We start from the raw sequence: 12,631 nt of genomic DNA, 5'->3' as shown, positions 1-12,631 counted from the left end.
CAGGATCATGACCTGAGCCGAAGGCAGTCGCTTAACCAACTGAGCCATCCAGGCGCCCTCCTCTTTACCCCTTTTGCTTATCCTTTACTCCCCTCCCCTCTGGCAACCACCAGTTTGTCTCTGTATTTAGCAATCTGTTTCTGCTTTATTTGTTCATTTCTTTTGTTTTTTAGATTCTACACGTACATAAAACCATATGGTATTTGACTTATTTCAGTTAGCATAATACATTCTAGATGCATCCATGTTGTCACAAATGGCAAGATCTCATTCTTTTTTTATTTTTATTTTGACGATTTTATTCATTTATTTGAGAGAGAGAGTGTGAGAGAGCATGAGCAGGAAGAGGGAAAGAGGGAGAGGGAGAAGAAGACTCCCCACTGAGCAGGGAGCCCAATGTGGGGCTCAATCCAGGACCCCAGGATCATGACCTGAGCTGAAGGCAGACGATTAACTGACTGAGCCACCCAGGTGCCCCTCATTCTTTTTTTAATGGCTGAATAATATTCCATACATATACCACATCTTTATCCATTCATCTATTGGTGGACACTAAGTTTCTTCCATATCTTGGCTATTGTAAGCAATGCTACAGTAAACATAGGGGTGTATTTATCTCTTCAAATTAATGTTTTCATTTTCTTTGGGTAAATACCCGGTAGTGGAATTACTGGATCATATGGAATTTCTATTTTTAATTTTTCGAGGAACATCCATACTGTTTTCCACAGTGGTTGGACCAATTTACATTCCTACCAACAGGGCACAAGGATTCCTTTTTCTCCACATCCTCACCAACACATGTTATTGCTTGTCTTTTTGATACTAACCATTCTGACAGGTGTAAGGTGATATTTCATTGTGGTTTTGATTTACATTTCCCTGATGATTAGTGATGTTGAAAGTCTTTTCATACATTTGTTTGCCATCTGTATATCTTCTTTGGAAAAATGTCCATTTTTTTAATCAGATTATTTAGTTATTTTTGGTGTTGAGTTGTGTAAGTTCTTTATATATTTTAACTATTAACCCCTCATCGGATATATAAGTTGCAAATATCTTCTCCCATTCAGTAGGTTGCCTTTTTTTTTGAAAGATTTATTTATTTGTTTGAGAGAGAGAGAAGGAGCAGGGGTAGGGGCAGAGGGTGAGGGAGAAGCAGACTCCCCACTAAGCGCAGAGTCTGACTAGGGGCTAGATCTCCAAACCCTGAGATCATGACCTGAGCTGAAACCAAGAACCAGCTGCTTAACTGACTGAGCCACCCAGGCGCCCCAGTAGGTTGCCTTTTCATCAGACTTATTGTCCTTTATATTTCTACTTCGCATGTGATTAATGAGAACCATTCGCCATGTGCCAGGCATTAATCCATCCTGATCGTCATTCTCCAAGGACTTGCAGTGTGGGGAGATGAACTGGCACTCACAGCTAATACAAGAGAATAAAAAGACAATGGGGAAAGTGGGAAGGTCTAAGGGGGACTGAGTATGCAACAATGAGTTAGAGGGTTATAAACGAGAATTTGGGGTCCCTGAGTGGGAGGCAGAGTGCTTCACTCGTGTCTCAGTGATGAGAGGGCAATAATCCTCCTTCATCTGGAGTTGGAAGGGAATCATCTTTTCCTTGTTTTTCTTTTCCTATGTCTTCTCTTCAACCACTGCCATACCACCTATCTGCCCATTCATTGAACCATCATTTACTACATGCTGAGCATTGCGCTAGGCATATCATACATTTTTTCAATCAACCTTCCCAGAAGCCCTGTGAAAATGGAATTACTACTTCACTTGACCATTGGGAAACTGAAGGCAAGGAAGTTAAGGTCACATAGTTAATGCCTGATTCAACTGACATTTGCCCTCTGTCTGCCCCTGAAAGCCTGTGCACTCTCCACTATACTCAAAAGCTAGAAAGTTCTTAGAGATGAATTAGATAGGATCTCTGGCCTTGAGCAACTCATAGTTCAGTGGAGAAGACATATGAAAGACATTCATTCAGTCATTCAACAACACTTACTAATTGCCATTGTTTACTAGTTGCTGTCATCAAGCAGAATCAGACATAGTTTCCTGCCTTCAAGGAACTCATGGTCTTTAGGAGAATAGATAAAATATTACGATCCAGATAAGTGACAATATCATGCAATGAATCCTTTAAGAAAAGACATTGTAAGGCTTCGGGAGATAGGAAAGGATCCAAGTCTCCCTGGGATAATTGGTAACAGCTCCACAAGCACAGGGGACATGTTTGAGTGGAAAAGAAGAATGTACAGGAATGTGCCATGAGAAGCTTCTTCCGGTTGTCCAAATGCACCTTGCTGTTTTGCCTCTGCACTTTTACACATGTTCCTCTCCCTAGACCAGTGCCCTGCTCCCCCTTCCTGACCTGGCTAACACCAGCCATCTTTCTGGTGTCTGTCTGGATGACACTTCCTCCTTCTTCCTTCACATGCCTCTTCTCCTTCGTATATCTAGACTAGGACTTACTGCTATGGTTTCCCATAGAACTATGTATGTATGCAAACGGAGAGGGATAGAGTTTTTGTTTATTGTGTAAGGAACAGTGAGAAGTTCAGTGTGATTGAAACATAGGGTACATGGCTCAACCAAGAAATATTTGTGGAATGAGTGATTGAATGAATGCTTTAAAGAACTACAATTTCACCCAGGAAAGTAGGCATCAACCAGATTATTAAACCTCTTCAATAATTCATACATCCAGACATTTGAACTGTCTCTAACACATTCCCCTTCTCTCTCCCTGGTCTTCTTTCTACTCATTGTTCGAAACGTCTTTTTGTCTTAGAATCCTTTCCTGAGGGCGCCTGGGTGGCTCAGTCGGTTAGGCGTCTGCTTTCCGCTCGGGTCATGATCCCAGGGTCCTGGGATCGAGTCCCATGTCTGGCTCCCTGCTCAGCGGGGAGCCTGCTTCTCCCTCTCCCTCTGCTGCTCCCCCTGCTTGTTCTCTCTCTGTGTCAGAAAAATAAATAAAATCTTCCCCCCCCCCAAAAAAAAGATTAGAATCCTTTCCTGACAGCTCTCCTCTATTCTTCCAGTCTACCACTCTTTAGTGCCTTTCTGGGATCAGTGAGGTCAGGCAGACAGGCTTTCGGGGCCTGATGTTGCTGCTCTCTGGATCAAAGTCCACTAATTGGAACTCTAGATACCAACTTGTATGAAGCCTTCAAGATGATCCCTTCTCTCACGGGGAACTGGTCTCCTGGCCTTATATTTTTTGTTTGTTGCGGAAGCACCTCCTCCATGGAAGTCTTTGTTGGGAAGGGCAGCAGAGCCACCCATGGACTCCTGGATCTCTCCAGCTGATGATCTGTGGGCACCCCAAATTCAACTTGTCCAAAAGCAAAATACTGGAAAGGGCTTGGGTTTGGGAATCAGAAACACCTGAGTTTAGCTCTGCACTTGTTCTATGAACATTGGGCAAGTTATTTCAAATCTCTGAACCTTAGTTTCCTCAGCTGAGAGCCCAAAGGTTTTGGAATAGGGGACTGCTATGGTCTATGCCTGTTTTAGAAAGATCCCTCCTGCAGTTGTGTGGGGGATGGGCTGGAGGGGCGAAACCAGAGGCAGTTCAGAGGCTGCTGAATAGAAGTGTTTCCAATTACCTCAGCCCCAGCCTCCATAGCACACTCTCCACTGTGACCCCAGAGCCAACCTCATGCTGTTGCCTAGCAACTCACCTGCATCACCCAGGGATCTGAAGCTGGGGCCCCACTGACGATGGGGAAATGACCAGTTTAATTACAAAGTCTCAGGGGAATCATGCATCTGTTCATTCCTCAAATGCTCACGGAGCTCCCACCAAGTGCCAGGACCTGGGCTAGGTACTGGGGATGTAGAGACTAATAAAACACTCTTTCCTCAAAAAACTCATAATGTAGCAGAATGGATCACCAAATGACCTATGATGAGTGAAAGAAGCCAGATAGAAAAAGATACATTGTTTGCTCACAGACTAAGTCACTGAAGGGTATTTAGACAAAAGAGAGCAAACCATGATCAGATTTTTGTGTGAGAAAGATTATTCTGGTTTCTCTGTGGGAAACTGCACTGGATTAGGTGGGGCAAGAGTGGAGGCAAGGAGACGAAGGAGAGAGCTACCCCAGGAGTCCAAGTGAGAGAAATTGAGGTCTAACTGAGGATAGAGGCTGAGAGGAAGGGAGGATCTTTAAAAATCAGTGACAACCTATCTGTTTTGAATTTTACACATACTGTTGAGATAAAATCCCCAAGAAGGCAGAGATTATAGTATTTTATTTTATTTTTAAACTTTAAGTGCAGAGAGTTGAGTTAAACATATTAGTTTTTTCTTTGGCCTGGAAAGCCTGTCTCTCTCATTCATTCATTCATTCACTCTCTCTCTCAAGTAATCTCTATTTATTTTCTTTTACTTTCTTTCCTCTCCCCACCCCTGTAGGTAACTCTTTATTTTTTTTTAAAGATTTTATTTATTTATTTGAGAGAGTGAGAAAGAGAGAGAGAGAGCACGAGAGGGAAGAAGAGGGTCAGAGGGAGAAGCAGACTCCCCGCTGAGCAGGGAGCCCGATGTGGGACTCGATCCCGGGACTCCAGGATCATGACCTGAGCCGAAGGCAGTTGCTTAACCAACTGAGCCACCCAGGCGCCCCTGTAGGTAACTCTTTAATGTGTTGATTGTGTGACTGTTGTTTTTTTTTTTAAGATTTTATTTATTTGACAGAGAGAGAGAGAGAGCACAGGAGGGAGAAGCAGGTTTCCCGTTGAGCAAGGAGCCCGACTCAGGACTTGATCCCAGGACTCTGGGATCATGACCTGAGCCAAAGGCAGACGCTTTACCAACTGAGCCACCCAGGCATCCCATGTGCAACTGCTTTTATTGTTCTTACAAAATGTGCATTTTCATATCGTGTGCACATATTTCACATTTATGTAAATGGCACCGGATTATGTATCTCATTCTGTATCTTACTTTTGTACAAAACACTATATTTTTCAAGATCTATCCCTGCTGCTATGTGTATCTTTAGTTTGTTGTCTTTAACTGCTTGCCAGGATTTTAGAATTGGATTTTAGAATTGGATTGACGATACAATGCCATTGAACGTGCTCTACCATGGAGCGGAGAGACTTCAACTAGAACCTCTGCCTCTCTACTAACTTGTCCTGTTAACTTGAGCAACTGCCTTCGCCTAACTGAATCTTGGCTTCCCCACTTGTAAAATCAGAGGCTCCTTTTACCTCTAACTTCCATGCAATTCCCCTTATTTTTTTTTTAAGATTTTATTTATTGATTTGACAGGGAGAGACACAGCGAGAGAGGGAACACAAGCAGGGGGAGTGGGAGAGGGAGAAGCAGGCTTCCCGCTGAGCAGGCAGCCTGATGCGGGGCTCGATCCCAGAACCCTGGGATCATGACCTGAGCCGGAAGCAGACGCTTAATGACTGAGCCACCCAGGTGCCCCTCCTCTTATTTTATACATAAGAAACTATGGTCTGGAGTATATGACTTGATCAAGGTCACACAACAGTTACCAATAGTTTAGCCCACATTTATTGCATACCAGGCATGGTGCTAAGTGCTTTGGATACTTAAATAAGTAAGCCCTGCTGAGTCGCTCCTCCCAGCGCCTCTAAACAGAGAGCTGTGTTAATTTTCCAAGAGCAGGTGCAGACAGCCTGCGGGCACCGGTCAGAAGCAGTAGAGATATTAATAGGACATAGCCTCAGAATCTAAGGCAGCACTTCCACCACCCCAATCAGGCCCCACAACATTCCTGACCTCAAAAAAAGGAAAGAGGTTGGGTACATAGCTTCCTGTTTGTAAAAGGTTATTTACTGCCATAGGATTTACCAATGATAACTGATCTAAAACAAAAACTCTTATTTATCTGTATGCCTAATATTATACAACAGTAATTGCAGGATAAATACAATTTTATATTCTGCTTTTAAAAAGTGTTTTTGTTGGGCGCCTGGGGGGCTCAGTTGGTTAAGCAACTGCCTTCGGCTCAGGTCATGATCCTGGAGTCCCGGGATCGAGTCCCACATCGGACTTCCTGCCCAGCGGGGAGTCTGCTTCTTCCTCTGACCCTCCCCCCGTCTCATGTTCTCTCTCTCTCTCTCTCATTCTCTCTCTCAAATAAATAAATAAAATCTTTAAAAAAAAGTGTTTTTGTTGTTGAACAATAAAACAGCTACTATTGATTATTTACTCTGTGCTAGACACCAAGCACTTTACATGTATTATTTCATTTAATCTTCTTTACAATCCCATTAAGTAGGAGGTACTGTTATTATCCCCTTTTTTAAAAGATAGGGAAACAGAAACACAGAGAGTTAGATTACTTGTCCTAGGTCAGTGGATTTCAAACATTGTGAATGCAAGCCACAGTAGAAACATAGTCTATGTTGTAATCTGGATCATACCTGTTTCACAATACTACATAACCCTTACTCTATGGGACCTACTCTGATATTTCTATTCAAGTCTTTTTTTTTTCCCCTTATACTGGTCTGAGCCACTAAATTGATTCTATGACCTACTAATGGGTTGCAATTTGCAGTTTGAAAACAATGCCCTAGGTGACAGATAATACCACAATCCTAACAAAATTACACAAAATGTGAAGTCATCATACTCTGTAACGTGAAATTTCATGTCCTGAGCACCTGCCCTGTATCAAGTTCCATGCTGCGTGTTAAAGACATGATCTTACCCTCAAAACACTCAGACACTCCTCAAGGAAACACAGGTAGGTAGGCAGTGACAACACAGCAGTGGTTCTCGGTCCTGGCTGCACCTTAGAATCACCTGGAGGATTTTTAAAAAGCACTAACGTTGAGGATCTATTCCCAGACTTTCTGATTCAACTGGTCTGGAATGGGACTGGACGTCAGTATTTTTTTAAAGCTCCCTGGCGATTCTAAGGTGCAGCCAGGATTGAGGATCATGGCAATACAGCGTAAGTACTACGTTAAAGGGAAGCTTAGAATAGGCACACCTAGCTACCTAAAGTTATTGAGAGGGGTGAGCCCCACACTGGGTGTAAAGACTACCCAAAAATAAAATAAAAGATGTTGAGAAAAACCTCAGAATTTGTTTTTGGAGTTGGGTTTGTGTGCTGGATACCTTCTGTTTGGGTCTTTTTTTTTTTGGTTGTTTGGCTCCTTAGATTCACTGCCCATTCACTGTCTGCCCAGTACAATGAACCTGTGCAGACTAAGTCATTTGGCTCCTTTGCTCCCTGGCTTCCACTTAGGTATGCGCCAACACCCTTGCAGGGGATTGGTGAGACGGAGGAATGTGAGGGCTGAGTAATTAATTCCCGGGGTACTTCCTGCAGGTTTCCCTTGAGCTGGCTGTGAACCTTCTTTGAAGGTAACTGTCCCTTTCACATTGGCTTGATGAACAGGGCTCTTCCAGTTTCTGTAATCTCTCCTCCCTCCCACCACTCCTTCAGGTCAAGGGGCGTTAACAGCTCACATTAGGTTCCTGAACTCTCCCTGGTCTTCCTCTATACCCCCCCAACATGTTTGAAATTAGTCCCTTTGTAAATAAACCTTTGTCTAATTGTCCTAATCTGAGTGTCTCATCTGTTTCCTATTGAGACTGACGGATAAAGCCTGGAAGCAGGATGGGAGCTTGCTGTAAGGATAAGGAAGGGGGAAAAAATGGCAGAGGGAGCAGGATGAGTAATGGCAAAAAGGCATGAAAATATTGTATTTTTGTTTGTTTGATTCTCTTTATTGGCTAAGGACAAATTGATAAATCCACTGTTCAGTTCTCAGTCCTAGTCTCACTATCAGCAGCATTTGACTTGTTAATAACTCCTTCTTGGTAAAACAAGCAAACAAAAAAATTAAGAATTTAAAAAATTAAAAAAAAACAAAATACAAAAAATAAATAAAAAATAACTCCTTCTTGAAACAAATCTGTCGCTTGGCCTCCATGATACTGCAATCTATGGGTTCTTGTTCTTCCTCTAGCTACTCTTTTAAGTCTCTCATTTCCCTGATGTCTTCATCTCCCTGATGCTGAATGTTGTAGTCCCAAGAACTGTTCTTGGTTCTCTTGTCTATCTACACCAACGCTCCATCATCATCCAGTATCATGGCTTTAAATACTCCATATGCTGTCCACTTCCAAATTTACATATCTGACTTGGAGTTCTCCTCCAAGTCCAGACTCAGATACCCAACCTTTCTAAATAGAGAAAGGAGTAGTGTCTGGACCAGGCTCCAAGAGCCAAGTGTTACATTTTCAGGAATTTTCCAGCCTCTTGTTAAACACAGCCATTACTAAAAATTAAATTATATAAATTTAAAATTAAATAAATTCTATTAAAAACAGAGGTAATGTTCAAAACTCATCACTTTTTTTTTTAAGATTTCATTTATTTATTTGAGAGACAAAGCACAAGCAGGGGGAGGGGCAGAGGGAGAGGGAGAAACAGACTCCCTACCCAGTGGGGAGCACAATGCAGGGCCTGATCCCTGGACCCCGACATCATGACTGGAGCTGAAGTCAGATGCTCAACCAACTGAGCCACTCAGGCACCCCAAAACTCATCACTTTCCTATATTTTATTATTTCCTATGCTCTTGGTGTTATTTACATCTATTCTCTCTGTATTATGGAAATACTATTTAATGGTGTGCTATTCTCACATCTCTTCTTAACTCCACATTCAGTGACACCATGTTGGTAGCTCTGAAACCAGCCATGGTGAGAGTATTATGCTGCAGAAATTGGCAAATGCTACCAATCAGAGTTTGACTTGTTACTTTGTTGATCGCCTATACCTAAGAAAGTGATGTAAAAAATATTAATAATACAGATTTTTTTTTTTTAAAGATTTTATTTATTTATTTGACAGAGAGAGAGACAGCGAGAGCAGGAACACAAGCAGGGGGAGTGGGAGAGGGAAAAGCAGGCTTCCCGCGGAGCAAGGAGCCCGATGTGGGACTCGATCCCAGGACCCTGAGATCATGACCTGAGCCGAAGGCAGACGCTTAACGACTGAGCCACCCAGGCGCCCTTAATAATACAGATTAAATTTAGATTGCATTGTGTCTGTAGCTATTACACTGTAAGTAACATAAAAAATTTGAGGAACTATTCTTCCAGGGTTGGAAAACAACTATCTGAGTCAACAAAGCAGTAGTTTGTGTCATTGACTAGTGAAGTTCCAACATAAGTCTTTGTTGTTTCACTTCCATCCTACTATTTTAAAGATTTTATTTTTTTCTATTTATTTTTTTGAGAGAGAGAGAAAGAGAGACAGCAAGTGGGGAGAGGAGCAGAGAGAGAGAGAGAGAGAGAGAGAATCCCAAGAATACTCAGTGCCAAGTAAGGAGCCTGACACACGGCTTCATCCCATGGCCCCAAGACCATGACCTGAGCCAAAGCCAAGAGTAGGACGCCCAATCAACTAATCCACCCAGGCGCACCTACTTTCATCCTACTATTAATGTAAGCAAATATCAACCAATATTCATCTTAGAACTATACTTTTTAAATTTTAATTTAACTCTACTATAATTACCATACAATGTTATATCAGTTTCAGGTGTACAATATAGTGATTCACCAATTCTATATGTTCCTCAGTGCTCATCACTGTAAGTGTACTCTTAATCCCCTTCCCTATTTCACCCCTTTGCCCACTCACCTCCCCTCTGGTGACCATCTGTTTGTTCTCTATAGTTAAGAGTCAGCTTTTTGGGTTGTCCCTTTTTTTTTTTAATTGTACATTTGAGTGAAATCATATGGTATTAGTCTTTCTCTGACTTATTTTGCTTAGCATACTACTCAAGAGGTCATTTTCATTACATGCCATTGTAAATGGCAAGATTTCATTCTTTTTTATGGCTGAACCTTGGAACAATACTTGTTCGGCAATTGCAACCATTAGTTGGCTATAGATACAAATTTGGCAAAAATCGTGGTGCCTGGCTGGCTCAGTCTGTAGAGCACAAGATTCTTGATCTTGGGGTCGTGAATCCGAGCCCCATGTTGGGTGTAGAGATTCCTTAAATAAATAGCTTTAAAAATTCATTAAAAAAAATAAACAAGCAAACAAACAAGTTTGGCAAAAATTAATGAAGGCATTCTGTGAGAATAAATTGGCCATATGGAATTTATGATAAGGAGAATTATATAAAGTCCTCCCTTGCCTGAGGCTTTGCCTTCTGCAGTATCACTTATCCAGGTCAACTGTAGTCTGGAAAAAGTCCTTCTGATGTACCATCAGGAGGTCAATAGTCACCTAACACTACATCATAAATGCCTAGTCATTTGCCCCACTTCCTCTCATCATATAGGCATTTTATTATCTCACATCATCACAAGAAGGGTGAATATAAAAGAGGATGTCAACTACCTGCATTGCGACCTTAGTCTGTGCTTTCACACTGATGAAGTTCCTCTTTCCCACTCATCTCTTAACTCAGGCAAAAGACCCAGCGGGCAAAGCATCCCCTGATGGGAGCCCAAACTACCCCCTCAAGCAATGAGAACTGCCCTGAGCCAGCAAGATCCTGCCGGTGATTGACCTCAAGATAATGATCAACCTGACCTTTATTGTGCACCTGCATGTACCCACCCACACCGTCCCACATTTTCCTTATAGAAACCTTTAAGTATTTTCAAGACTTCGGAGACAGGCTTTGAGACAAACTAGTCCGCTGTCTTCCCGGTGTTGGCCTCTCTGAAATAAACTCCTTTCTTGTTTGACCACCATTCATCTCTCTGCCTTTGGATTTTGTCAGCAACAAGTGGCCAAATTCAGTCTGTTTGGGACCCCTGGAGCCAGGTGCTCTTGCACCCTTGCACCTGACTACAAATACAGTACAAGATGTTTTGAGAGGACCACATTCACGCACCTTTTTTTTTTTTTTGCAACTTCTAAGATTTTATTAACATGAGTTTTTAAAAACAAGCATCCATACCAGTGTGGGGGTGAGGGTGGGAGAGGAAGGGATGGGGGAAGAAGGGAAGAGGAGAGGGGAGGGTAAGGCAGGGCACTTGACAGGGGGAAGGAATTCTGCTCTATTGGTAATAAAGCTCCAGGTTCATCCCATCATGGATTTCATAGTCCCCCAGAGACACATGGTCCTTAAAAATCGTGTACCACTTCTTCAGGACGATCTTGTTCCCACAGGTGCCAGTTTGGGCTGTGATCAGCTTCTTAAGGTCCCCGATGGTGTCATCAGTGTTGTACTTAACGCGGACCTTCTTCCCTAGACGGGTGTTGCAAACAACCTCGATCATCCTGTCTGGAGCTCGAAAGCCTGGAACCAGCCGACGCCACAACCTCGAGCGAGGGCTCGAGGGCGGAGCCGGGGTCAGAGTCCACAACTTTTATACTATATTGTTATAATTGTTCTATTTTATTATTTGTACTTGTTAATCTCTTACTGCACCTATTTATAAATTAAACTCAGGTATGTATGTATAGGAAAAAACATTTTGTTTTGTTTTTTTAGGGGGGCAGAGGGAAAGGAAGAGAAGCTGACTCCCCACTGAGCATGGAGTCTAACATGGCTCAATCCCATGACCCTGAGATCATGACCTGAGCCGAAATCAAGATTCAGACGCTTAAACAGCTGAGCCACCCAGGCATACCAAAGCATAGTTTTTTGTTTTTAAAGATTTTCTTTATTTGACAGAGAGAGAGAGAGAGCACAAGCAGGCAGAGTGGCAGGCAGAGGGAGAGGGAGAAGCAGGCTCTCCGCTGAGCAGGGAGCCGGATGTGGGGCTCGATCCCAGGACCCCAGGGTCATGACCTGAGCCGAAGGCAGCCGTTTAACCAACTGAGCTACCCAGGTGCCCCCCAAAACATAGTTTTATATAGGGTTCAGTACTACCCTTGGATTCAGACATCTGCTGTGGGTCTTGGAACCTATCTCCCACAGATGGAGAACTACTAATTTTATTATTTGTGAATTGTGTGCTATATGTCCATTTATAATAAATTTATATAGGCATACACACACACACACACACACACACACACACACACACACACACACACACCCACACCTTTTTTCCTTGGAGAACCAGTTGTCAAACATTTACCAGCATACCACTACTAAGAAGCAACTCCAGAACTGAGCTCTTGATTTTCCATCCCAAACCAGTTGCCACTGTAGGCATCTTCATCTCAATTAATGGCAAAACTTAATTTTTCCAGTTGCTCTGGGCAAAACCTTAAAAAGTCATCCACGACTCTTCTCTTTCTTTCATACCCTACATCGAACTATCAGGAAATCCTTTTGCCTCCACTTTCAAAATATATTTAGAATCTGACCACTCTGCACCACCCCCACTGCCATCACTTTAGTCTAAGCCTGCGTTTTCCTTCACATGGATTATTGCAATAGCCTCCTGACTGGCCTCCTTACTTCAGTGCTGCAGTCAGAGTGATTCTGTTAAAATATGAATTAGAAATGCCATTCCCCTGCTTAAAATTCTTTTTTGTCTTTTTTCATTTTTTTTTAAAGACTTTACTTATTTATTTGAGAGTGAGAAACTGCATGCGCCCATGTGCCCGCACACGCGCTAGAGAGAAAGCACGAGCGGGGGAGGAGCAGAGGGAGCGGGACAAGCGGACTCCAAGCCGAGCACAGAGCTT

General features: G+C 42.7%; 1 pseudogene; it reads right to left on the bottom strand.

The window, feature by feature from the left end:
* Positions 1-10,881: 10,881 nt before the first annotated feature.
* Positions 10,882-11,297, bottom strand: LOC112823862 (ubiquitin-like protein 5 pseudogene; annotated as a pseudogene).
* Positions 11,298-12,631: the final 1,334 nt, after the last annotated feature.

This window comes from Callorhinus ursinus, unplaced genomic scaffold (assembly GCF_003265705.2).
Source record: "Callorhinus ursinus isolate GAN/ISIS: 27379988/994484 unplaced genomic scaffold, GSC_fseal_2.0 scaffold9, whole genome shotgun sequence".
Lineage (NCBI taxonomy): Eukaryota > Metazoa > Chordata > Mammalia > Carnivora > Otariidae > Callorhinus > Callorhinus ursinus.
This window is presented reverse-complemented; position numbering and strand designations above follow the sequence as displayed.